Source organism: Suncus etruscus, chromosome 7 (genome assembly GCF_024139225.1).
Source record: "Suncus etruscus isolate mSunEtr1 chromosome 7, mSunEtr1.pri.cur, whole genome shotgun sequence".
Lineage (NCBI taxonomy): Eukaryota > Metazoa > Chordata > Mammalia > Eulipotyphla > Soricidae > Suncus > Suncus etruscus.
In genome coordinates this window covers 20,970,271-20,996,316 of record NC_064854.1, presented here as the reverse complement: position 1 = coordinate 20,996,316, position 26,046 = coordinate 20,970,271, and the positions used below count along the sequence as shown (strand labels likewise).

The window sequence follows — 26,046 nt, the reverse complement described above, 5'->3', positions numbered from 1 at the left end:
CATTTCTTTAAGGGGCCAGAGCGATGGTGCATCAGTAGGACATTTGACTTGCATGCTGCTGACCCAGGTTGGACCACAGTTCAATCTGTGACGTCCCATATGGTCCCCCAAGTCAGGAGCGATTTCTGAATGCATAGATAGGAGTAAGCCCTGAGTGTCACTGGGTGTGGCCCAAAATACCCCCCAAATAATTTCTTTAAGACATTTTATGTGTCTGAGGAAATAAACTGAAGGTATTATCAGCTGAGAATATCTCATTTGGAAAAATCAAATCCTTTACTGCAAATAGTACTAAAGATGGGGGAGAATAGGGAGATGAGGAATGAAAGGAACAGTTTTCTCCCCGGAGGAGTGCAGGCTGCTGTAGTCCAGATTACAAAGGTGGGATCCCTGTTCACACACATATACATGCATATCATGAAAAGGAATCCTCACAGTCTGCTACTCTCCATGAGGAGTCAGGACAGAGACCCCCGGCCCTGTCCAGGCACTCTGCATGCATTTCTGTCTGTCCTAGAATTTAAGTAATTAACCGTTCAGTACCTCAAGAGCAACTTGGACTCCAGGGCTTTGTGAGTCTGTACATGTAACAGCTTCCCATTCACGAGGACCCCAAGTGTCCTGGGCATAGCTCCCCGTGTGACCCACCCTCCTCCTATAGCCTCCAGACTCTGGCCCAATAACTGGACAGTGTGTACTGAGGTTGACTAGTCTGCAGGCTGGGTAGGTTCAGGATGGGTTTTGCCGGTTGACCCTAAAGGGTACGATAAGATCATGGAGGTCCCAAGTCTATTTTCCATCCCTGTCATACAATTGTGTCCCCTTATCTTCCTTTCTCTCTCAGAGTGTTTTCTTCTGATCACCACCACATTCTGCTTAGAATCTTCAAACATGTTTGTCTCTTGCTTTGGTGTCCGTGCATCATTTCTGTGGGTGTGGGATCATGTGGTGTTGGACTTCCACTCAAACTCATGCCCTGTCTTCCATGCTGAGTCCTTTTCTCCGGTGCTAACATGCCACGTTGATTGACTGTTTATCCCGCAGGGTGCTCTCAGCCTTAGCCAGGAAAGTACAGCAGGAACCAGCAGAGACATGCGTCATTCAGTCCTAATGAACTGATGCAAGCAGTAGGGGCCAGGGGCCTTCTGCATGTTTTCTGAGCTCAGAAATTACTCCTGGCAGGCTCAAAGTGGGGGGCGTTCTTTAAGAGATTTTCTGGCTGCAGAGAAAAGTGAGGGCTCCCCTTCCCATACTCCCTCTCCTTCACACTCACCAACCTCTCCCCTCACCTAGTGCTTCAAGGTCAACTCACATGCAACCATGAAAATGACTCCCAGCATGAAAGCAAGTGCATTCTCGGGCTGGAAATGCAGCTCTTGGGGGGCACTCTTAGATGTATACAGACTCCTAAGGAACTGTCGCATTTTTTTCTATAGCTCTCTGCCCATCACAAATATTCTGGTGTTTTCCCCAGCCCCTTGCTTTAAAGAGAAGCAGCTGGGAATGAGCTGTAGGAGTGAAGTGAGCCTCAGCCCTGGGATGGTAAGAAGCCGAACCACTGGAGCTTTCTCAGTCCTGTTTGTGGGCCGTGTCTCCATCTGTTGAAAGGTCTGAGGCTTATCCAATAGGCACTTTTATTGGTAAGGGTCCCCCAAGAAAAACCCCCTGAGCCTTTCCCTTTGCAGAAGCTGGTGGTTCTCCATCTTGAGAGGCCAAGAGAAAAAATCTTAACCCAACAGACACGATTCCTTTCCTGCCAAATGTGAATCCATTGACTATAGCCAAGAAAAACTGGTGCCCAGATGAGAAAGCCGAGGCTTCATGTTCAAGATGGCAACTCTTAAATTAGCCTTCAAATACATTCAGAGAATGCTCAGACCCCATGTGTTGTGATATTTTAGGGGTCCTGAAGCAGCTCTCTTCAGACAGACAGGTTTGAAATTTGGGGTGTGGATTAGAGCCATAGGAAAGAGTTTTCCCTCAGAGCACGTTTTCAGACAAACATCTCATTGCCTGTATTTATTTACTTCTAGACGCTTTGGACAGCTGCAAATTATGATATGTTCACTGTGAACTTGCTGGGTGAATCTGTGACCATAGATGGAATTAGATTCTCCATAGAATACACTGGTGTGTTAGGAAGATGGGCAGCGGAGTTACTGTCTGTAGAGGTGACTCAGGGCTTAGCTTCGCAGGTGCTAGATCCACACAGCTCAGTAATCAGCCTTGGGGTAGGCATGGTGCAGAGTAGCAATCTCACTTTGCAGTTGGCTAGAGAAGCCAGGAACTTGCTCATGGCTTCTCCGACAACATGAGGTAGAAGTGGGGGTCAGGCCAAAGGCATCCTGTGGTCACCAAAGCCCAGTGAAGGACGAGAGTTAGTAGTAACTGGGGAGTCAGGAGCCAACATGAAATCAGAGCACAAAAGTGTTTGGGAGCCCAAGATGTCTATTGGAAAAAAGTGGGTGCAGATGAAATGGATTGAAACAGGAACTCCAGCTCTTTGTCAAGTGTCAGCTCTGAGTAATTCAAGCTTATTGGATGCCTGCAGGTCAATATTTGGAGAAAGAGCATGGCATGGCTTCAAAGAGTCAACTTCTGAAAATGCCACAGCTTTCATGGAAATTAGCCAGCTCGGGCCATTTGAGAGTCTCTGTTTTGGAGAGAGATAAAGATCCTACCTCCAGAAAATCCCTGCACTACGCAATTCTAGAACCCTACTGGAGTTGTGGGATTAGAAGGTGGCTTGGTTGGTTCTATCATGAATCACTCTTATGTCTACTTCCTCTTTCTTCCTCTTCTAAGAGGTCACAGGAAGTAAGGACGGTGGTGATGGAGCTGCCCAATGACCCATATGCTCTTCTCGCTTTCCCAGCATCCTCTGAGGGCAAGTTAGGATCATGTGACTCGTTCTGGCCAATGACTAGCAAGGTGGCACGGATAGAGGCAGTGGGAGGACTAGAATGCTTCAGGGAAATGTTCTTCTGGTGGAGCTCTAAGGTGGTATCCAGTTACTTGGAATATTTCTAGGCTTGGCATAAAAAGAAGCCAGCAAGAATTATATGTAGCTGCAACATTGCATTCAATCTGCACTTTCTAATAGGGCTCATATTCCAGCTGCTAGAATTATCGGGAGTGCTCACAGGCCTCCATAAAAATGCTTGGAAGGCAAAACAAACAAACAAACAAAACTCAAATGATATCAAGAATTTCCCTTATAGAATTTATACAGATGCAGATCTACATGAGTTTACATAGATGAGAATCTATTAAGACAGTGTAATGCCAAGATAAGCAACCAATTCTTAGGGATGGAAGAAGGTTGTGATTGTGCATGGTGTTGTCCTGTGAAGGCCTAATGGCTTTCATAAGGAGAACCTTCAAGACGCTACCAGATAAATAAATGACTAATCATCATCACAGCTCTTGCAATTGAAATGCAGCAGAGGAAATTCACCCACATCAAAGTGGGGGGGCGGGGGTAGCCAAGAAAGAAGAGAGCAGGGGTAAGGGCTCAAGAATCCTCAGCTCAGGATCAAGTTTTGTGGATCCTGGTAGGCCGTTTACCCCACTCCTGCTGTCTGTAACCATGGGGACTGCTTCCTGCTTCCCAATGCCACCATCCCTGCCAAAGACACTTGGCCAATGTGATGGAATTTAAGGACTCTGTGCTATCTCATTGTGGGCACCCTAGGGAGCTTTTTCCACCAGGGGTGAGAGTGAGAGATGGACTGTGGATCTGAGAGAAGCTTCTTTGCTGACAGTGAGGAAGGAAGAAGCAGTCAGGAGCACCAGATAGAGAGTCTTAGAAGCTGGAAAGGCCAAGATCTGCAGACTGGAGGACATTAGACCTGTCAACAGCTGCATCTCTGAGCATAGGGTCAGACTTCTGACCTTCGAAACTTCTCACCTACCAAACACCAAATCCAAACCAAGCAGGTTGGATGAGCAGTGAAACTTGGGGTTGTTTGCTGCAGCAGCGAATGAAAATCCAAGGAGCCAGAGAAGGCTGGAATGCCCATTGACTTGTATGCCCTGCACTGTGATGCGGGTGCCTGGCACACAGAGCCTTTATGGAATGTATGAGTAGTGACCTTCCAGCTTCCCCCATGGCCTTCTGTCAATGGCATTTGGAGCTTCATGGCCCAGCAATTCTCCAGGCCCAAGGAGAATTAAGATGATCGGAGATACCTTGCTTCTCTTATCACTTCTCTCTCCAAATTGCAAGTGAGTCAGTCACCAGGGATCCAGTCCTTGGCTTTTATTCCCAGGGACTATGCCTAGTGACCACCATCACCCAACTATTGCCTCAAATGTGAGTCTGTTTGTTTGTTTTCTGGGAACACAGCTGGCTATGCTTAGGGCATACCCCTGGCTCTGCACTCAGAGATCACTCCTGGAAAGCTCAGGGAACCATATGGGATGCTGGGGATCAAACCTAGATTGGCCAGGTATAAGACAAGCACTCTATTCACTGTACAATCATTTCTGCCTCATTAAGGCTGTTTTAATGCAATTTTTCTCTGATTGGGAGACATTTCTAAATTAAGGACTGGCACAAAATATATAAAAACTCTGAAGAAAAAAAAGCTGAAGAATCTGGCTCCCTGGGTAGCTTGGCATCTCTGGAAGTGCTGAATTTTTCTGTTGACACTCAGCTTCGCTGGGCAGAACTGTTCCACCCGACTTCTTGTGCAAGCACATGAATTGCAAATGAAGGGCCCCCAAACTTTGTATTTCCACAGGAGACTTCAGAAGGCCTCAGCAGCCTCAGACTGGAAGTGACTTTGCCCAAATATTTAGTTCATCTTTACAAGTTTGTGGATGTGCCTGGCAGGTAGATGGTGCATGATGAACTGTGGTTATTTTCATTGGGACTCTGTTGCTTTTATGAAGATGAATGAAAACACAAATGAATCAAGGACTATCTTGCAATATAGCACATTTGCAATGGTTAGACCTATTTGCTAAAACCAAATGGTTCAGAGGCCGAAGCACCATGGATGAAGAGCATCTAAGGACATCATTGATAGTAGAAGACGTTGACCAAAAGAAGCCCCTTTCAGTAATCTGTTAGAGTGTTTTACCGTGGGCAGCGCAAGTGGTCTCTGTGTTGAGGGAAACTGTCCTTAAGTGCAAGACAGTTCCATGGAAAAGTCTTGCTTTTGAGTCTATAGCTAGGCCATAAGTTGATGATTATATTTATTCCTGAAGAAAAATAAAAAAGAAAACCAAAATCCACAAACACCAAGAAAGACCAGAGTGACAGTACAGCAGGTAGGGTGCTTGCCTTGCATGCCACCAACCTGGATTCAATCCCCAGCATCCCATATGATACACTGAGCACTGCTAGGAGTAGTCCTGAGTATAGAGCCAGGAGTAAGCTCTGAGCATTGCCGGTGTGTTCCCTACAAAAATTAATTCCCCCCAACCCCTGAGTTCTCCAAGCCTTTACGTCTGACCTTTTTTAACCTTCCTCTCTCTCTACAGTCTCATGCTGGATTTATAGACACCTCACTGCTATCTTCTCTGTCTGCTTTGCCTTAATTCCCTGAACACCCTGTCTGCCTCCCCCAGGCACTGAGTTTTCTTGAAGAAAGCATGTTTTGTCAATGCACAGTTGCTAGCAAGACTAAAACTTAAGCATTTTTTTAGAAGTTCTACAGACGAAATTCTTGGATTCTTGATTATTTCCTTGACACAGTGTGGGAATTTATTATGCTGAAAATGCTTGCACAGCAGTAGAAATTGTATATTGACTGCAACGTGCACATTTATTCACATCTATTCACCCTAAAATTTTTAACACTCCCCAGAGTGTAGTAGAAGTCTATAATTTATAAAGTCTAATTAACTTTTGACTATATTCGCAATTACATTTCTTGGAGCCTTTTCTTCGTGAGGAAGGAAATAAAGGCAGTTAAACTAATGTGTACTCTCAAGTAGGAAAATACGATTTTTCTCCTTCCCCATTTTTTTCCCTTTTTATGAATGTGTTCTATTTATGTCATTAATCTTTGGGGGAACGTTTTACAGAGAGTTTTCATGACTTTATGGTTTCCTGCGTGTGTGAAAAAACTTAGCACAGCCTCGGCCATCCACAGATAGGCAGAGAGGCATGGACACACACCTGAGATACGCACAAAGATACACAGAGACATACAACACACACAGTTAGAGAGACACAGACAAACATATAATTACACAGGCATAGAGAGATACACACAGACATAATACAATACATATCCCCAGAGAGATACATACAGATACACCCACCCACAGAGAGAGACATGAAAACACACAATATACAACACGCATCTGTAGAGAGACAGAGGTCCACACAGGTCCACATAAAAATCACAGAGCTACACATATACACATAATTTGATATGCACAATCATGCACACACACTCTCCTCAGACATACAACACAGTCTCAGAGACAAAGGGATACAGACATACAGATACATGCAAAAAGAGACACACATGCAGATAGGTGCAAAGACAAACACACTGTATTCCCAAGGAGCTATAGATATACACACAAAGCATACCACAAAAACATGTACACACCCTTCATTTCCAAGAGTTCTATGCATTTTATAAAGCAGACATTGGATTATTTAATTCAGTAGTTTGGGGACTTTTTTTTTTTTTTTTTTTTGGTTTTTGGGTCACATCTGGCAGCACTCAGGAGTTACTCCTGGCTCTATGCTCAGAAATCGCTCCTGGCCGGCTCGGGGGACCATATGGGATGATGGGATTCGAACCACCATTCTTCTGCATGCAAGGCAAATGCCCTCGATGCTATCTCTCCGGCCCATTTGGGGACTTTTTAATTGTAAATATAAGATTATTATGTTAAGAACCTTTCTCAAACTTTATTTTGTGAAAAAAGATTGGGGAATCTGTAATGATTGCTTCCTCCCTCCCTCTCTCCCTCCCTCCTTCCTTTCTTTCTTCCTACTTCCTTCCTTCCTTCCTCTTTCCCTCCTTCCTTTTCATTCCTTCCTTCCTTTTCTTCCCTTCCTCCTCATTCTTTCCTTTCTCCTTAACTCCTTCGCTCCTTCCCTCCTTCCATTTCCTCCCTCCTTCCTCCTCACCCTCCTTTAACCCCATCCTCCTTCCCTCCCATTCTTTCTTTCTTTTGGGGAATTACATCTGGTGGTGCTCTGGGGTTCCTCCTGGCTCTGTGCTCAGGAATCACTCCATATGGGATGCCGGGGATTGAACCCAGGTCAGCCATATTCAAGGCCAGTACTCTCCCTTCTGCATTATTGCTCCAGTCGTTCTGTATTGTTTTTCTCCTTGATCCACCTTTGGTCATAGTCCAGGAGATCTGGGGTGGACACTAGCAGGGAGGTGCTCTAGGAGCATGGTCCATAAAGATTCAAATGACCCCCACATCATACATGCCCAGGATATTGCCCCTCAGGGCACGCCCAGCTCCACATGAACAGTCCAAAGAACTCTGTGCTGAACCCAGGCCACTTTTGCTCACCGGATCAGCAACTTCTAGAGTGGCTGACTTGTTTCCTCTTTGCTTCTAAGCCTGATACTTGCACTGAGGTAAGGTTCAAGATGAAAATCTTCATTTTCATCTTCAGGCTATAACTTGAAGACTTCTCTCTGTCAAATAGAGGCCATTTTCCCAGCAGACACTTCAACAGTTTATTCTCAGCGTGTGTTTGCTGGACGGTCCCTTTCCATCATGTTGGGTTTTTTTTTTGGGGGGGGGTCACACCCGGCAGAGCTCAGGGGTTACTCCTGGCTCTACACTCAGAAATTGCTCCTGGCAGGCTCAGGGGACCATATGGGATGCTGGGATTTGAATCACTGTACTTCTGCATGCAAGGCAAGCATTCTACCTCCAGCCTATCTCTCTGGCCCCAGGTTTGCTTTTTTTTTTTAAGGCTGAACCAACGACTTCCATTATAATCATGGTGGCACCATCAGGGCCTCAGAAATCATGAATCTGGGGGTAGGTAGAGGTCCTAGCTTTGCCTTCCTATGGGTAGGGAAGACAGGGCAATCCCTGGTGGGCAAGATGGTCAAGATGATCTCTTAGGTGGCTGTCCTGGCAACCAGCAGGGCACACAGAAGTAGTCATGTCCCCATGCCTTCAGCTCTAGGCTTTTATCTGCTGACCAGAAGTACCTCTACTTCCCAGAATTTCTTAGAGTCAGCCTGTCGTTTGGTCCCTGTGGTCTCCTTGTCACGATGGGAATGACCATTGAATGCCCATGCAATGTTGTTCAACTCTCTACCAACAAATGCATGAAAACAACAACAACAAATCATCATCTCCAGTGTCTACAAATGTGGGAACAATCTGTGGGTCCTTTACCCCAAATTTATACAACTGACTGAAAAATGTTCATCTCAGATGTAATGGATCTTTCTAAAACTAGCAGTCAGCATTATCCACAGGAAATGTCCTAAATCCCCGTGGAAACTTCTAGGTAAAAGCCTGCCAGCTTATTGCTAAAATCCTACAGATAGAACCAATACCAGCTGTTGAGCTTAACCAGGCGTAGCCTCAAATGAATGCACCAAGTGGGAGATTTAAAATAGACCTAGAGAATGGGCAGAATGGGCATGAAATGAGACGGCAGTCATGAAAACCAACATAGGCTGTTATGGACACAAGTGACTTGGAAATTACAACAGAACTTTATAGGATGATTCTGAACGAGGCATGTAAAGTATTTTGTGTGAATTATTTACTTAAATCCCCATCACCATTCCATGAGGTGCCACACTTACCTGTCCAGAGATGATGGAAAACAGGGGCAAGAGGTGTTAAATCCATCACTATTGAGCACAGAGCTAGGAGTAACTCCTGAGCACTGCAGGTGTTCCCCTCTCAAAAAAGTGAGAAATAAGAGGTTGGCATGACATCCGTTCAGTTATCTCGCCCTGCTCTGTTTCCCTGGTTGCTAACGTTGGTGCCTATATTCAAGCTATTCAGCATCTCTGTAGTAGGAACCTCTAAATCGAACCCAAGCATCCCAAGAGTCCCTATACCACTGGCTCCGATTGTACCTCCAAGGGCCTGAGGCGCACTGGGATCATTCTTCTGACACTCCCTCCTGAGCATCTCCTGGCTGGGAGCTGGCCAAAGGTGGGCCCTGGATGGATCTTCCTTTTAAGGTCTGTGCTTGAAGTGTGCCACCCCAACATTACCTGTTGTTTTTTAATCAGCATGTTCACAGGGTACCTGATAATTTACATCCTGAATCTATAACCAGGATGTCCTCAGTACCACATGACTACATGATCATGTCCAGAGATTATTTCTTTTAGGGTTCAAGAAAATCTAGAAGAAATCAAAGCTAGGAACAGGAAGACCTTGGGTAAATGGGTGTTTGGCTAGGAACCCCTCCTTCACACAAATGAAACAACTTTTTGTTTGTTTGTTTTTAGTCCACAACTGGTGGTGCTCAGGGGTTACTCCCAGCTCTGAGCTCAGGAATCATTCCTGGCAGGCTTGAGGAACCATATGGTATTTCAGGGATCAAATCCCGGTTGGCTGCGTGTAAGGCAAATGCTCTCCTCACTGTGCTATCATTCCAATCCATGAAACGACATTTTTTAAGCCATGGCATGTGGGGTAGGATTTTGAAAGAAGGCATGCAATGAGCAGCTGTTGAGGAAATTAATAATTCATTGCTCTGAACACAAGTGGGTCATCCCCCACGCGTCTTGCAATACCTCGGCTATTAGATTTTTCCAATACACTGTAAAGGAGAATTAGGAAAGACATGCTTTTTTTATTTATTTTATTTTTTTTTCCACGACTGGCCCCATGATTTTTTATTTTAAATTACTTTATTTAAACACTGTGGCTACAAAGTTGTTCATAATTGAGTTTCAGCCAATGCCCAATTCCCTTCACCAGGGCACATTTCCCATCATTAATAGCCTCAATTTTCCTCTCCCACTCCCCCCCTGCCCTCTCCCCTTCTGACTCTGGTCCAGACATTTTTCTTCTCACTTTCTGGGGGAAGCTCATGTGAAGCCAGAATAAAAGGTGAGGCAGGAAGCAGGCAGCTCCCTGAGCAGTGCTCTGCTGGGCAGAAAACAAACTGGGCAGTCCCCACTCCATTTTGGCTCAGTGACTCCAGTGAACTGGGCAGAAGCTGATAACCACCAGTTCATGAGAGAGCACTATGTGAATGAGCTCATTGTGTTACTTGGCAGGTGGACGTTATCTTGAGGGATTTGTGTGGGTCTCATTAGCTCTCCTAGTTACTCAGGGGGTGACTCTTGCACTAGGAGACAAATCATTCACACAGCAGCTTCCCTAAGGGTTAATGGGAAGCTCTTTGGGGGATGCTGGGTACAACTTAGCATTTGCCAGCCTTCTCCTTTCCATGCACAGTGCTGGCTGGTGCACAGGTAGATGCACCTACCTGAATGCCCATTGCTGCTCATAGCACCCACTGCTGCCCGGTTGGAGCTTTGCTGTGCAAAGGTGGGGGTGTCTGGGAGCTGCATGGGTCCACCTGGCCCAAGCCTAGATGGCATATCCATGTTCAAGGCTCCCCAGGTTCCTGTCTGCTTAGACCTTGCTCCCTGGTGTGAAGATCAAGCCACAGGACAAGAATGTTCCATAGTGTCCCTTGAAGGACACTGCCCCCCCCCACTGACCCCAGTCCACCCAAAGCTGCTGCCCCTCATAGCCTCACCTCTCTGCAGCTTTGGTTGCTTTCAAGAAGTAGAAATTTCGGGACCTGAGCGATAAGCACATAGGGGAGGGCATTTGCTTTGCATGTGGCCAACGGGGGTTTGAACCCTGGCACTCCATATAGTCCCCCAAGCCTGCCAGGAGTGGACCCGTGAGCGCCACTGGGTGTGGCCCTAAACAAAAAGAAGTGGGAATTTCTAAGAGGCCAGAACCCCTTGATCCAAACAGAGAGGAAGGAACTTGGGAATACAGTAGAGTTGGACAAGGGGTGTTTGAGCACTGTGTGGGGAAGCTCAGGACCCGGTGGGTGGGATCTATCCAAGATAATCATTCTGTTGTCGGTTGCCCGGGAGACCTCTTGAGGCCCTTTGTTGTGCGCATGCATCAGGAGGTTCTGTGTGCTTGAGGCATTGGGGGTGGAGTAGGGGATCTGGTCTGCCCTTGTGTTTTAGGGCTCTGCCCCACACCTACTATTACCCCAGAGGTGGCAGGACAGGGTGGGATTACATCTAGGAAGGTCAGGGATGGGAGAGAGAGCAGAGCGCAGCTTTGTCCTTTGGGTACCACTACTTTCCAGGTTGTTCCCTCTTTAACTCTTACAGAATATTTTTCTCGAATTAAGAAATGATGGGTGTTGCTGTTAGAAATGTAAAGAAATAAGAAGCACAGAGGAGGAAAAGGAATGATTCCTGATGAGCACCCCAAAAGATAAGAATATTTATTTTTATTTGAAGGCCACACCTGGCAGTGCTCAAGGCTTGTTTCTGGCTCTGTGCTCAGAGAATACTTCTGGCAGTGCCCAAGGAACCCTGTGTGATGCTGGGGATGGAACCCAGGTTGGCTGGGTGCAAGCAAGTTCCCCTCCAGCCTCAGATTCATATGTAACTGATACTGCAAGAAACTTCTGGTAAAAGCTCTTTCCACTCAGTGCTTCTGCTGCTGGAATGTCAGTCCCCCTTCTCTGCTTATATACTGGGCTCTATGATGAAGGTGGTTCCCCCCCCCCCCAGGTTCCTGTCTTATCAGGATACAGGAATAGAGGAGAGATAGCAGGCAGTTACTCTGGAAAATACTTACTTTCTAGATTCATCGACCATTTGCCCATCTGTGGCTCAAAGTTCTCTCTCTGGCAATCCTGACCCTGTGTACTGGAAGGTTCTGTTCCCCTGTTCAATTATGGGACAGCTATCTGGAACACTGACAAATGACTACAAAGTGGTGCCTTGGAGAGCCAGAAATGATCTGCCTCATGATGCAGGAAATGAAAAGGTCGAACCAAGGTGTCCATGTGGCATACTTTAGCCTCATTCCTTCTCCTAACTTCAGGGGTCACAACAGTCTCAATTATGATGCTGTAGGACACCCATACCCCCTTGTATCATCTGACTTCCCCAGTCATTGCCAGTGACCCCTTCTTTTAGGGACACCTGTAATTGGAGTGGGGCCTAAGCAAATACAGCTTCATATTAACTGGGCTTAATTAACTGCATGTGCAGAAACTCCATTTCCAAAGGTCCTATTTTTGAGGGTCCAGGCAAGCCTGCCTTGAGCTTAGTGCCAATTTCGAGGGTGCCCATGCAGAAAGGCAGCAAGCCCTAGTCTCAATCATTTATGCGGGTCATTCGGTTCATTGCTTTTATGTCTCCACAGTCCTTGCACATCCCGAGGTCACTCTAAACATCGACCTCTGTTTTATTCCATTTTGTTGAGTGATTTAACTTTTTAATTTCCAGTATCAGTTTTAGACTATGAACATGGCACCATCAACCTTTCACTGCCAGTAACCAATTTTCCTCCTTCTGCTCTGGGACTTTGAAGTGTTTTGTGGGCTGTTGCTTTAAATAGGGGTCACTTGAGAATGATGTTGGAGTTTGACAGTACAGTACTGTACTGATGGCTTGGTGCATGGGCACAACCATGATACCCCTAGCCATGTTAGGAGATAGGCACTGGTGCCAGGGATCCAACTCAGGGCCAGACACATGCCATTCAATGTTCTCTACCACTTGAAACATTTTATTGTCCCTTAGTTCATGATGGATATACTTATATTGTATGATTCCTACCCTTATAGAGGTACATGGCTGTTACCCCACTCCCCATTCTTTTTGTGTAACCTTACCTACAATAAAGACCTTCCCATTTCTGGGTGGGGTCTTTAGTAGGTAACAAAAAGGTTTGGAATCAGGGGTAAGGGGGATTTGCATGGATGGAGGATGGAGAAGTAGCAGGAGGAGAGATGGCTGAAAAACAAGTTAGAATGTAGGGCTGAATAAAGATCCAGCGTAAATGGTTATGGTAGGCCACACATGTTGGCCAGGGCCTGAATAAAGATGATATACCCTGAAGCCTGCCTGTGAGTTTTCCACCCACTGCTATTCTGATACCTTCTGACCCACCAGCTGCAAGGAGTTGGAAACACGTGGTCCTGGGCTGGAGGAGAAAGGCCTCCATCACCATCCCCCACCATTCAAGCCCATCCAAAAGGCTTCTATGCTACACATGGCTATATATAATAAGTGAATATAGACAATCACCTATACTTTTATTTTATTTATTTACTTTGGGGTTTAGGCCATACCTGGAAGTGCTCAAGGGTTACTCCTGGCTCTGCACTCAGGAATCACTCCTGGTGGTGCTTGAGCAATCTTACAGAATGTCAGTGATTGAATCCAGGTCGACCACATGCAAGGCAAACACCTACACTATTGTTCGGGCCCAGTCACCTATATTTTTTTAGGAAATAGGACATTTGCTATTATGTCATATTTGTACACATGGATTTTCTATCTTTGCTTTTCACTTCATTTTAGGGAGCACATTGAACTCCAATAGGTCAGTTCTCAGGTGCAGTTTGGGGGTGTTCTGGGGACCCTCAGAGAAATGCCCTGAGACCAGCCTTCTTCCCTTCTGGCAGTTACCACACTGCCCTCACAGTCACATGCAGGCAGGTCCCATCTGCCCCCACAGCTTTGGTCATCTCTTCCAGGCACAAGCAAGTGACCAGCTGGACTGAACCACCCCCCTACAGTCCCCCCAATCTCATGTCCACTCTCTCTCTGTTCATCATCTCATATCTTCATCAGCCAACCTGTGCCCAATTAGTGGGCCCCTGAGGGTGGGCACTGTGCCCTTCCTGTTAAATCTTTATCTTCCCATACTGCCCAGCCTGATCCAGGCCCCAGGTAACAACACACTAAATGGTTCCCTAAAAGCTGGTGTGGGGCTTGGGCCGTGGTCTTTACTCTGCCTCTCTTCTTTGGCCTATAACACTTGTGCACTTGGGCTACAGACCAAACTGATTCTGGACTTGATAACTCCCAGGATTATCCACCTTAATCTCTTCCACTTAATTGGAAAAGCCTGGTGTGGAGTGACACCTTTGTGAAGAGAGTTGAGCTAGGAGTTTTGTCCCACTATATCTATTCTCTGTTGGGGCCTACATCCCATCCTCCCACTAGCTACTCCCTCTTCCTTTGCATATGAACTTTCAGGTTGGGGCGTTTTTTTTTGGGGGGGGTGGACACATTGTTCCTGAGAGGGAGAGAAGCAAAAGTAACAATAAGAAAGTAAAGATATCATTTTATTCAGCCACAGTCACACATTCCTCTGCTTCTAGTTTCCAGTGAGACATAATTGCAGTGATTAAAAAATAAATGGGGGGGGGGCGCGGAAAGATAGCATAGAGGTGAGGCATTTGCCTTTCATGCAGAAGGTCGGTGGTTCAAATCCCGGCATTCCATATGGTCCCCTGAGCCTGCCAGGAGCGATTTCTGAGCATAGAGCCAGGAGTAACTAACGCCTGAGCGCTGCCAGGTGTGACCACCCCAAAAAATAAATTGGGGGGCCTGAGCGATGATGCAAGCAGTAGGGCATTTTGCCTTGCATGCACTGACCTAGGATGGACCTTGGTTCAATCCCAGCGTCTCATATGGTACCCCAAGCCAGGAGCTATTTCTGAGTGCATAGCCAGTAGTAACCCCTGAGAGTCCCAAAACAAACAAACAAACAAACAAAAAAGGAAATAAATTGGGTGGGGGGCAGAACGATAACACAGAAGGGAGGGTGTCTGCCTTGTATGCTGATGACCCAGGTTTGATCTTCGGTATCCCATAGAGTTCCCCCCGAGCTCTGCCAGGAGTAACCTCAGAGCACTGCCAGTTTGGCCCCCCACACAAAATAAAATATTAAAAAATAAATAAACTGGGGTCAGGGAGAAAGTTCCCTGCAGGCTTTGTATGGAGGAAGCCCGGTAGATTTGGTATTTAATCCAAGAAACTTCACTACTCATGGTTCATTACTTAGCTGGGTATAAGGTGTGTGTGGGGAGAGTGGTGTGTATGTGTTTATGTGCAGATATCAGATGGCACATGCGTGTACATGTGCATATGTATATGTTCATTTTAGAACCAGCCTTTCTTAACTCGTGTGGTTGCTCAGAACACACTTTCCTAATAGTCACCACATTGGCTTTTGTGTCTAGTTGAGATCAGGACTTTCTCCCTGATCAGCTCAACCTCTATTTCTATCCATTCCTAATCAGTGACCCAGATGCCAGCCAACCTTGATGATGGACAGGATTCCAAGTTTGGTGAAATTCCTAAATTTACTGTGAACACTGGGGCTTTGGGGTAATGATCTGGGGAGCCCTGAGAAAGCAGTCAGGGGTCAGCACCTTGGACACCGCCTTTGGGCAGACAGGGACCAGAGCCTGTTCTCTCTGGCTGGGGTGCATCTGGATCCTGTGGAGTGGGAGTCTGAAAAAGCTGGTTGCCATTGTCCCATTGCTTCAGCTGCACCCACTCACCAAGCTCCCCATTGTGGGGCTATTGGGCCTGATGAGAGCAGCAACACTGACCTGGAGAGGCAGAGAACAGGTTCATCCAGGAAGTACCCCTCAGTCTTACAATTTTCTGGGTGCTGTTTCATGCAGCCTTTCATGTTGGACTGGATTAATCCTGATTCAATAGACTTAATTGATTTAGTCCGTCACCCTGGGGAGAAATGATCTGTGACTCTTGTGAATTGTCTCGGAGGAGTTGTGTGGGTTCCTGGAGGAAACAAGTGCAAAGGGGATCTACTTTAAGAGTGATGGCATGTTGTGCGTCTCACTGCAGAACGGAGCTCAGGCCTGGTCTTTCCCTCTGGGGTTAGACTGAGGACTGTAGTCAGACTGTAGTCACTGTATTCAGACTCTGATCAGACTGTAGCCAGACGGGTTGGATTGTCATCATGCTGTTGTCGGACTGTAGCCAGGCTCTGGTCAGACACTACAGGCATGCTATAGCCAGGATCTGTTTAGACTATGGTCAGACTGTAGCCAGACTCTGGAAAGCACACAGTGGTCAGACTCTATTCAGGCTGTAGCCTCAGGCTAATTTCTCCCTCTCTTGCTTTCAAAATTGGGGTAAAACATGTGACACCAAATATATGTAATGCAAAAATATAGATAGTAAAAATATGTGAAACACAAAACATACCATTTTTTAAATAATATGGAACGCTTCACGAATTTGCGTGTCATCCTTGCGCAGGGGCCATGCTAATCTCTGTATCATTCCAATTTTAGTATATGTGCTGCCGAAGCGAGCACAACATACCATTTTTTAACAGTACTGTTGAGAGACTTTGGCTGTAGACCTCACCCGGCATCTCCAGAACATCTTTGCTCTTCCTAAACTAAACACCAGACCTGTGACACAGTTAGTTCCCTTCTCTGCATTTGGTACCCACTATTGCCCCTTGTCTATGAATTTGACTCCTTTCAGGACCCACCTTTGTGGACTCGACCTTTGTGACAAGATAATGTCACTTGAGTTAATGTCATCAAGGTCCATCTAGGTAGCACCACGTGTCAGTCTTCTTATCAAGGTCAGATGCTATTCTGTGTATGAGGACTGTGGTATGGAAAGTCTGTGGCAAGAGAGTTCATGTACGGTGTGAGGCCCATGGTACTAAGAACCCACCTCCTGCCGCTTCCTTTGTCTCACTCACTAACCAGCAAAACACCCGTTATTCTCCATTTTGACTCCAGTGAATTAGGCTGCTCCATTCAGGAATCACACACGTTTTCTGAAGTGCCCGTTTCGGGATCTGTAGGGTACACACCCCCATGCAGAATCACTGGAACTATTGCTCCTTCTTTTCTGCATCTGTGGAGGGGGGCATCTCTGGTTTTCTGGAGACTGCACATGGATGCTTCTACCTGAAGCATCCCCTCCCCCTTTGTGTTGTGATCCCCTGTGATCCCTCTTGCACCTGTCTCTCACCACTTCATTGTTTCTTCTTCCTTACTTTGTGATTTTATTCCAAGATCATGTGCTCACAACACTATTAGAACTTAACTCTTGACAAAGACCATACAGACATGGAAGTGATCCTTTATGGGGCTGCACTAGGCCTTTGTCTTGAGCATCAGACTTGCTCTGTGCTTGACTTGCCTTAGAATCTCGCCACAGTCCAAAAGAGAAATGCCCAGGACTGCCCCGAATCTCCTCCTCCCTCTTCCCATCACCCAGGAAGTCAATAATAACTGGGCCTCCTCTCTGGGTCATCTTGTCCACTTCTCAGTATACCCTCTCACCTTTATCTTGTGAAGGACTGGCTTTTCCCATCTCTCTCAGCTCCTGGTTGATCTTCTAATTGTGTGTTTGTTTGGAGAGCACACAGTTTGTGAACTCTGGGTAAAGGGGTTAATCAGACCCCCACTTCCCCACTGCTGGGTCCAGGCTCCCCCACCCCCACCACACATCAGCATGACCTCTGCCAGCCTGTCCCCTCTTGCCTGAGTGCAAGGCATCAGGAAAGGAGGTGAGGGAGGAGACACCCAGACTAGCTCACCTCCTCCTCCTTATCTCATCACTTTATCTTTCCCCTTCCTTCCTTCCTTCCTTCCTTCCTTCCTTCCTTCCTTCCTTCCTTCCTTCCTTCCTTCCTTCCTTCCTTCCTTCCTTCCTTCCTTTTTTTGGGGGGTCACACCCAGCAGTGCTCAGGGGTTACTCCTGGTTCTATGCTTGGAAATCGCTCCTGGTAAGCTCAGGGGACCATATGGGATGCTGGGATTCGAACAACCAACCTTCTGCAAGCAAGGCAAATGCCTTACCTCCATGCTATCTTTTCGGGCCCCTTTATGTTTCTTTCTAATCTCACTTTCTGTTACCCAATTTAATCTGGCCTGATTTCCCCTATTTTACCTACCATCTCATCTACAAACTTTTATTTGTTTGTTTGGGGTCACACCCAGCAGTGCTCAGAGCTTACTCTTGGTTCTGAGCTCAGGGATCACACCTGGCAATACTCAGGGACTATAAGGGATGCCAAGATGGAACCCAGATAAACTTCATGAAAGGCAAGCCCCCTACCCACTGTACTATTATTGTTCTGGCCAAGATTTTTCCCCCTTAGAAAGGAACGTTCATTTTCCTGGGGCTTTGACTCAGTCTCACATATCTGAATGCAAATTTTACTGGATGGAACGAATGGAACCCTGCTTCAAAACAAACCAATAGGGAATTAGGGGGGGAAAAGTCACACAATCTTTTGTTCTAAGCATTTTTTTTTTTATAAAACAGGAATCCGAATTCTTGTTGGATAATGAGCCCTACCCAAATGGAAGATTATCCTCAAAATGCTGACAAGATGGAAAGGGTTCCAGATCACCCCTTGGGAAGGGTCAGCTGCCTGAATGTTGATGGAGTCCTTTGATGGAAAAGAGTGGAGTTCAAGTAGAATGTGTGTGAGCCCATTGTTCGTTTGTCAGACGGGGACCAAATCTGATGGGCTGTTTAATAAACACGGTGCCCTGAAGTTTGTACATTTGCTGGCTATTATATTTATGATAAGCTATTTTTAACCCCCGCTATTTCATAGCGCTATTGTATTAGAAGCCTTGGAAGCCTGGCATTGGGGTGGAAGAAATTCCTCTCTTATTAAACCAGCAGAAATCCACGTGGCTTGAATTAATAGCCAGCAGCACCAGGGTAACTGCTTCTTCCTTTGCAAAATGCTGAGTCCTTAAGAGGCTCCATCAGCAGGGGGTGTTGTAATCCACAAGTGCCTGCATGAGGTTTTGGTGCAGCTCTGAATGCAAAATGGTGCGTTAGGGCCCTCCCGGCTCTGAAGTGCGCTGGAGAAAAAAATCATCCCAGCAGGGACTTAATAAAGGACTTCTTTTCTCCCACTCCCATTTTTCACTTTTAATTTTGTTGGCCCCGACTTCCTAGTAGGGAAACGAGGCCTGCATATGGTGAATATTAAGTGGAGAAGGGTCAGGGGCCAGGCTGTTCCCCCCACAAAGCAGATCTCAGCCCTCTCCCACTTCAGGGGGAGCGACATGTCATGCTCAGATAGGCTGGTGAGGGTTGCACCTCATGGAAGAGTGGAGGGACTCCGTGAGGGGTGTCCAGCCCTAAGGCGGACACTCCGTGCCTCCCTCAGGAGACCGGCCTGCTGAAGGGAAGCAGGATGCTGCTGTTGCCCTGACAACCGTTGCTAGGCGACCTTAGCCGGCAGGTGGAAGCGGGACAACCCTGCAGATTCACCCAGGCTGGTTGAATCAATCACCAACATCTTATTTCCGGGAAGGTTATAAGCCACATCTGCCCAGGGAAGGAGAGCTGTGGAGGTGGCCTGTTGGCTGGCTGGCTGGCTTGGTAGAGTGTCTCAGGGCTGAGGCCTCAGCTCTGTCTGCAGTTTCTGGCCAAAACTTCCATCAGGGCCTCTACAAGTGTAGCTATGAAAGAAGATGAGTAGCATGAAAAGTAAAGATGAGGGCCCGGAGAGATAGCACAGCGGTGTTTGCCTTGCAAGCAGCTGATCTAGGACCAAAGGTGGTTGGTTCGAATCCCGGTGTCCCATATGGTCCCCCGTGCCTGCCAGGAGCTATTTCTGAGCAGACAGCCAGGAGTAACGCCTGAGCATCACTGGGTGTGGCCCCCCCCAAAAAAAAGGATGATGCCACTGAACCCCTGATATAGGGCAGGATGTCAGTGGCTGTCTTGTCCAGAGTGGGGGAGTATGTTTTATTTTCAGGCCCAGAGGATGCCTACTGAGCACTGCCAGATGAGCTCATGAGTTGACTTCATGATCATCTATAGCTCAGGACCAGAGGTATTTGACTGAGGTTCTATGGCAAGTTTTCCTGCAACATCATTTTCCCTCCTGAAGGGACCCACTTCTTCCAATCCCAAATGTCACCACGTTGATGGAACAGAGCCCAAGTGGGTGCTTGCACAAACCACCCCCCTCAGTTCCTTTAACTCTTCCCTCTTTTTCCACCAATCTGTGCCTTCTCAGAAGTTGGGGTGAGCGTCACATGGTTGGGTGATTCCTATTAGATATCTCTAGAAATATCACTGATTTTCATATTTCTTAAAAATCCCTCCTCCTGCACTTGAGTCTGTCACTTGGATACCATTGCAGAAAAATCCACACCAGAGTCTCCCAATAGGGATTGTTCTTCCTAGGTCACAATGACCTCCTGAAGATGAAGGAAAAGGAGCAAAGCAGAGGGATGGAATAAGATGAGGAGCAGATTCTACTTTGCTCTGTGTTTTTTTGATCCTCAGATTCAAAGCACATGTACTAAGAAGAGCAGTGACCTTGGATAGTCCTGAAGCCTTGGAAAGGAGGACACATTATGTCCCTAAGGTGGGGGCACATTCTATCTTTCCCTCTGCCTTCTGGGCTCGCTAGATTTTTGCTGCAAGATATGGAATCTCCCCTTGCCTACCTGTTGTTGCTTCATCCAGTGTTGGAAGTGGTTCGTGTGCTGCCAGGTTCTTAGCAGAGTCACAGAAGAGAGTTTGAAACCCAAGTTTTGGTTTCTGCTCATGCTGTACTCGGTGTCTAAATTCTCCCTAAAGATGTTGTCTGCTGGGTATTCAGTGTTAGTCTTACACAGAGATGACCCACTGTTTTATGGAATTCACTTTCCTTTGTGAATTAGGCATCAACAAATTCCTCTGGGCCAGCCCGTGACTTGTCGATAGGAAACTCACCTCCAGGACATATGACAGGAGGGACTTTCTAAAATGCTGGGGCAATAGGCAGGACACAGTTTCAATGACAAAAACTACTGAGTTCATAAATGAACCTTAGAGAAGTGTTGTGATGAGAGGCAGGAAGTTATTCTAAGGTAAAGCCCTTCCCAACATAGGAAGCTGCCAAGAACCAAGCCTGGTTGACCAGATAGCCCATTTGTTGAAGCAACACACCTTAATAAAACCACAATGGCAGCCTTCCTCTGCATGCTGTCTGCTTCTCAGGAAAGACAGGAAAGAGAGGCAAGCAGCACTGCTTAAGTACAGCTGGTTAAAGACAAATGCTTTCAAGTCGGAGCTTGGAATGACTTTAGAGTTGACATTCAAATTCCCTATAATCCTCAGGTCCTATGGGAGACAATGAAGCGATTGAAGCAGCATAGAGCCATGGGGCAGCGAATGCTCCTGAGACTAGGGAGGTGGTGTGATTTGATCATAAAAGGAGGAGAACTGAGCACCCAGTAGAGTGCTTCCTTCTGGTACTCTTGGGCTAGATGTTGTAGCTCTTCCTGTGAGACTGAGTGTGTCTTTAGTCCCACTATGAATGGCAGTGGTGCAGTGCTATCTTTATTTTTGTTTGGGGGGTCACACCTAGAAGTGTTTAGTGCTTATTCTTGGCTCTGTGCTTAAGGATTACTCTTGGCAATGCTTAGGGACCATATGGGTCCCTAGACCCACTGCAAATAGTAACTGCCCAGTCCTGCCCTTAGACCAACTGCAAATGGCGGCTGTTCAGCCCTGTACCTTGACAAGACCAAGTTCAGTCCACTGTGTTTCACATAGTTCAGACCCAAACACAACCTGCTTTCATGTTGAACATGCCCCCCACACCCCATGCCTGAGTTAGGCCCCTGTGTTTGGCTTTCTGGGAGGAATCCCTGCCTCTTCAGGCTGGATACTGCCCTTGAGGGACCCCCAAGGCTGACTCACATGGTCCTTGAGAACCCTTGAAAGGCCCCAGAGAACCAGCAGAGGGACTGATATAAACTCTCAGTGGACACAGGTAGAGCAGAATTGTCTGTATTTCTGTTTAATGGATGGGCTGAGACATCTCACAGAAGCCATCTGGAAACTGGATGCAACCAGGTGGAATTTCCTCCTCCTCCTTCCCTTTCCCTGAAGTCCTAGAGCACAGGCAACCAGTAAACACGCTTCTCTTCAGGAGGTGCCACGGAGGAGTGCAGGCATGAAAGATGCATCTCAGGTATTCTCTTGTTTATTTCCAAGCCCAGCAGGTTGGCAGTGCCCTGCAGGAAGCACCCCGTGGCTTCCCTGTCACCAGCTTAGGGCTTCTTTTGTGCCTCTGCCTCTTGACACGAGACCCACAGGGAAAGATTTATACTTTTGTCTCTCTCAGGAAGAGCTGTGTGGCTTTGTGAACAGATGTGATTCTGACCAGCTCTGCTCCTACTTAGGTGCTCCCTGGGATGGGTGCAGAGCCCAGTTCCCTCCTCTGACTTAGTTCTTTCTTTCTCTTCCCAGGATCTATTTGTTCCCATTAACATGAGCTTGCAAACCACACTGGCTGGGGTCATGGAAGGCAATGAGAGGGCTGTGAAGTCAGATGGAGGCACACCTGGGGGAGTTCTGGGGCTCTCTCAGCTCTGTGCTCAGGGCTCTGTGACAGTGTTCAGGGAACCCTAGTGGGCTTTAGAGAATAATTTATCCTCTGGTGAAGAGCAGATCAAAGGTCCAGAAAAGGAGGGCTAGGAAAGGGATCCAGGAGAGGGATGGGCTGTGATGGAGAGAGCAGGACCAGGGAAAGGAGCACTGAATGTGGAGCAAGCACCAGAATGAAGCGTTTTTTTTTTAAGACTTCCCTCAGTTGGGGGACTCCATGGAACAGAGCATGCTCTGTCTCTCTCACTCACTCTCTCTCTCTCTGTGTCTCTTTCTCTTTGTCTTTATCCTTCTCTGTCTCTGTCTCTCTCTGTGTCTCTGTCCTTCTCTGTCTCTCTCTCTCTCTGTGTTTCTGTCTCTCTGTCATTCTCTTTCTCTCAGAGCTTCCATTTTCCAAAGATGACTGTGATCATTGAACCAGCACACATGCAGCTGGGAGAGATGCTATTCGTTGAGATTCAGACTTGGGGGGCAGCTAACCTGAGAGGTGTGGTCAGGGACACTGGGTCCCCTCCAACCTTGTGTGTGGTCACCGGGGTTTATGGATTGTTCTTCTGTGCTCACCCACCAAGGACCCAACACACGGGGCTTCTTAGAACAACTTTACAGTTGATTTATATGCACAAAGAATCGTTAGCGGCCCATAATTTTTTTTGCCAGATTGATTCTCATTTGAATATCGAGAATGCGTCATTTAAAAATAATTTCACCCTTGGCTGATAAACTCATATAGAGACATTGAACACATATGCGTGTGTGTGTGTGTGTGTGTGTGTGTGTGTGTGTGTGTGTGTGTAGGAGACAATTCTGTCCTTGCAGGAATGCAGGGATAGCAGGTCATATAGAAGGCTTTGCACCCCCAGGTGGGGCAACCCTACCTCATGTGGTCACCAGCCACGCCCCCTTCTAGAATAATATTATGCCCCCTGCAAGAGCTGGCCTAGTATTTCATGGAAGGTACTACTAGAATTTGGATGGACAGCAGCAGATGGGCTCGCAGCAAGAAGGGTGGAGGTCAGAGTTCCAGTTTTCCTCTCTGGAACAGCTGGATCAGAGATATCCCCTCTTCATTCATTCATTCATTCATTCATTTATTTCTTCCTTTATTTATTGTCACACCTGGCATCACTCAGGGGTTACTCCTAGTTCTATGCTCAGAAATCGCTCCTGGCAGGCTCGGGGGACCATATGGGATGCCGGAATTTGAACCACCATCCTTCTGCATGCAAGGCAAACGCTTTACCTTTATGCTATTTCTCCAGCCCTGTTTATTTATTTTAATATATAAAATCTTTAAGCACCATGATTACAAGCATTTCAGTCATAAACAGAATACCCCCCTTCACCAGTGCAACATTCCCACCACCAATGCCCCCCCCACTCCCCACCCCTGCCTGTATTCAAGACAGGCATTCTACTTCTCTCATTCTTTAACTTTGTCATGCTAGTTGTTAGTGTTTTCACCCCTCTTCTGTACCTGCCAACCCCTCCCCCCCCCCAGTCTTCTCTCCTCAGTTCCCACATACCACAATGGGAACCTTCTCCTCTGTAGCTGGTGTTTTTCGACCTTTTCTGTCTTACAGTCTCTCCTGACACTCCCTCTCCCCTGTTCTATGGTTTCCCCAGTCTTATTTCACTGTGATTTTCACCAGTGGCTCCCTTAAATATCTTGGCATGTTCAGTTGAGAAAAGCAGGTGAGCACAGACCAGAATATTGAGGGGTACCTTGATGAGGAACTCCAGCAGTCCTGAGGTACCGGGGATCAAACCTAGGCCTACTGCCTGCAAAGCTTATGTTCAGCCCATAGAGTTCCCAATGCAGATATTCTGGCTTCTGGGGCTGTTTTGAGGGAAGAATTTGATCACACCTGGTAGTGCTCAGGGCTTACTCCTGATTCTACTCAGGGATCTGTGTTGGTGGGGCTCAGGGTACCCTAGGCAGAGCCAAGGATCAAATCTAGGTGGGCCATGGACACAGCCAAGCCCTTCTCTGCTGTCCTGACCCTCTGGTGGCATAGGAGATGTTTGGGTTTTTTTTGTTGTTTGTTTATTTTGGTTTTGGGGCCACACCCAGTGGTACTCAGGGCTCTGCAGCTCCTGGCAGGCTCTGGGAACCATATGGGATGAATGGGATCAAATCCAGGTTGGCCATGTGCAAGGCAAATGTCCTCCCCACTGTGCTATATTGCTCCAGTCCCCAGGGTACATCCCTAAAGAGTGTGAGTGGGTTCATTTCCCAGCAGGCTTTGCTGCTCTTGGGCAAATCTTGGTGAATTCTCTGAACTGATTGGATCATGCAATCCTCACCACTGTGTTTGCTCTATGCATCTAAGTTAGGAGGAGAGACTCGGAATTCTCTGGGGAATTGTCATTACATTGTATATTTGTGTCTCCTTTATTTAATGTTCTCTTTCTCTTCAAGAAAGTGTGTGTGTGGGGGGGGAGAGTCTAAAATCACTTCTAACTTTTAGGTTATAAAGTTCAAAAAAATAGATAGCAGGAAAAAAATAAAAGCTGTTCTTTACTGCGTTGGCCCTGAGAGCAGGCTTTCTGTCGCCGTAATCATTATCTTGTGGTGTTAAATGAACTTTGCAACACGCCTTGCAATTTGGTCCGCCGCTGGTCGGGAAGTTGAATCACACACCATATTTCATTTTTTATAAGGGAGAAGTATTGGTTTCCGTCGAGCCAAGTCGTTTATATTGATGGCTTTAATTATTCGAGGGTCTGGCTTGTTTTTCACACAAGTGTCCATGTGGAATTGAAAATAACTTTTTGGTCCCTGGAATGTATTTCTTTTGCACGGCTGCTCCGTTAGCGATCAGACAATGGCATGTATGTGCATGCATGCCTGGTTGCCGTTTCTTCTTTCAGACTGGCTGAGAACGGGCCCTTTCGACATGCCTGTTTGTGGCATTTCCAAATGTGCACATGGCTTTTAGCGTAAGTTTGATTATGACCAGTTCAACTGCGATATTCCACTGTGATAACAACCCACAGAAACATGGCTCTGAGAAGTCTGTGAGTTTCATTGATTTGACTCCATCTTGCAGGTTATGATAGGCAAATGTAAATAAGCAATAAGTGATTATTTTAGCATTGCTGAGTATACTGCAGACCTGGCCCAAATAGCTCTTTCATTGGCTTTTTGGGTAGGTTTCTAGGAGTCCTTGTCCTTGCTCAACAATGATGAAGGAACCGCTCCAGCAGGGAGCCAGGCCAGAGCCAAACTTATCTGCCAACCACGAGTCTCTGAACATCAAACAGCAATAAATGATACTTGAGAATCTCCAGAGATTCAGCCTGCAGAAAACTTAGATTTCCAGAGCGATGTGATGGAGAGAAATAGAGATGGGGGCTGGAACCACAGTATAGCAGAGAGGGCATATACCTTGCACAGGACCTCAATCCTTGGCATTTCATACGGTTCCCTGAGCATCACCAGGAGGGAGCCCCTGGGGTGTCACCCGAAAACAAACAAACACAAGGAAATAAAGACATATGGAAATAATTATGTGATATAGTGCATGCTTAAGGATTAACTTGCAAATCTGTTGAGAGAAAGAGAGAAATAGAGACATATGGGAATAATGATATGAGATGGTGGATACGGATACTTAAGAATTAACTTGCAAATCTGTTGAGAGAGATGGAGAGGGGGGAAAGAAAGGGAGAGAGAGGGAGAGAGCGGGAGAGG

General features: G+C 46.7%; 1 protein-coding gene and 1 non-coding gene across 2 annotated transcripts in view; one reads left to right on the top strand and one right to left on the bottom strand.

Moving 5' to 3' along the window:
* The window catches only part of FRMD4A (FERM domain containing 4A), a 337,218-nt gene that overhangs the window by 27,960 nt on the left and 283,212 nt on the right, over window positions 1-26,046 (top strand). The gene's annotated exons all lie outside the window — the stretch shown is intronic.
* On the bottom strand, window positions 16,179-16,282 carry LOC126015199 (U6 spliceosomal RNA). The gene has a single exon (XR_007498088.1). It is a non-coding gene; the product is annotated as a U6 spliceosomal RNA (small nuclear RNA).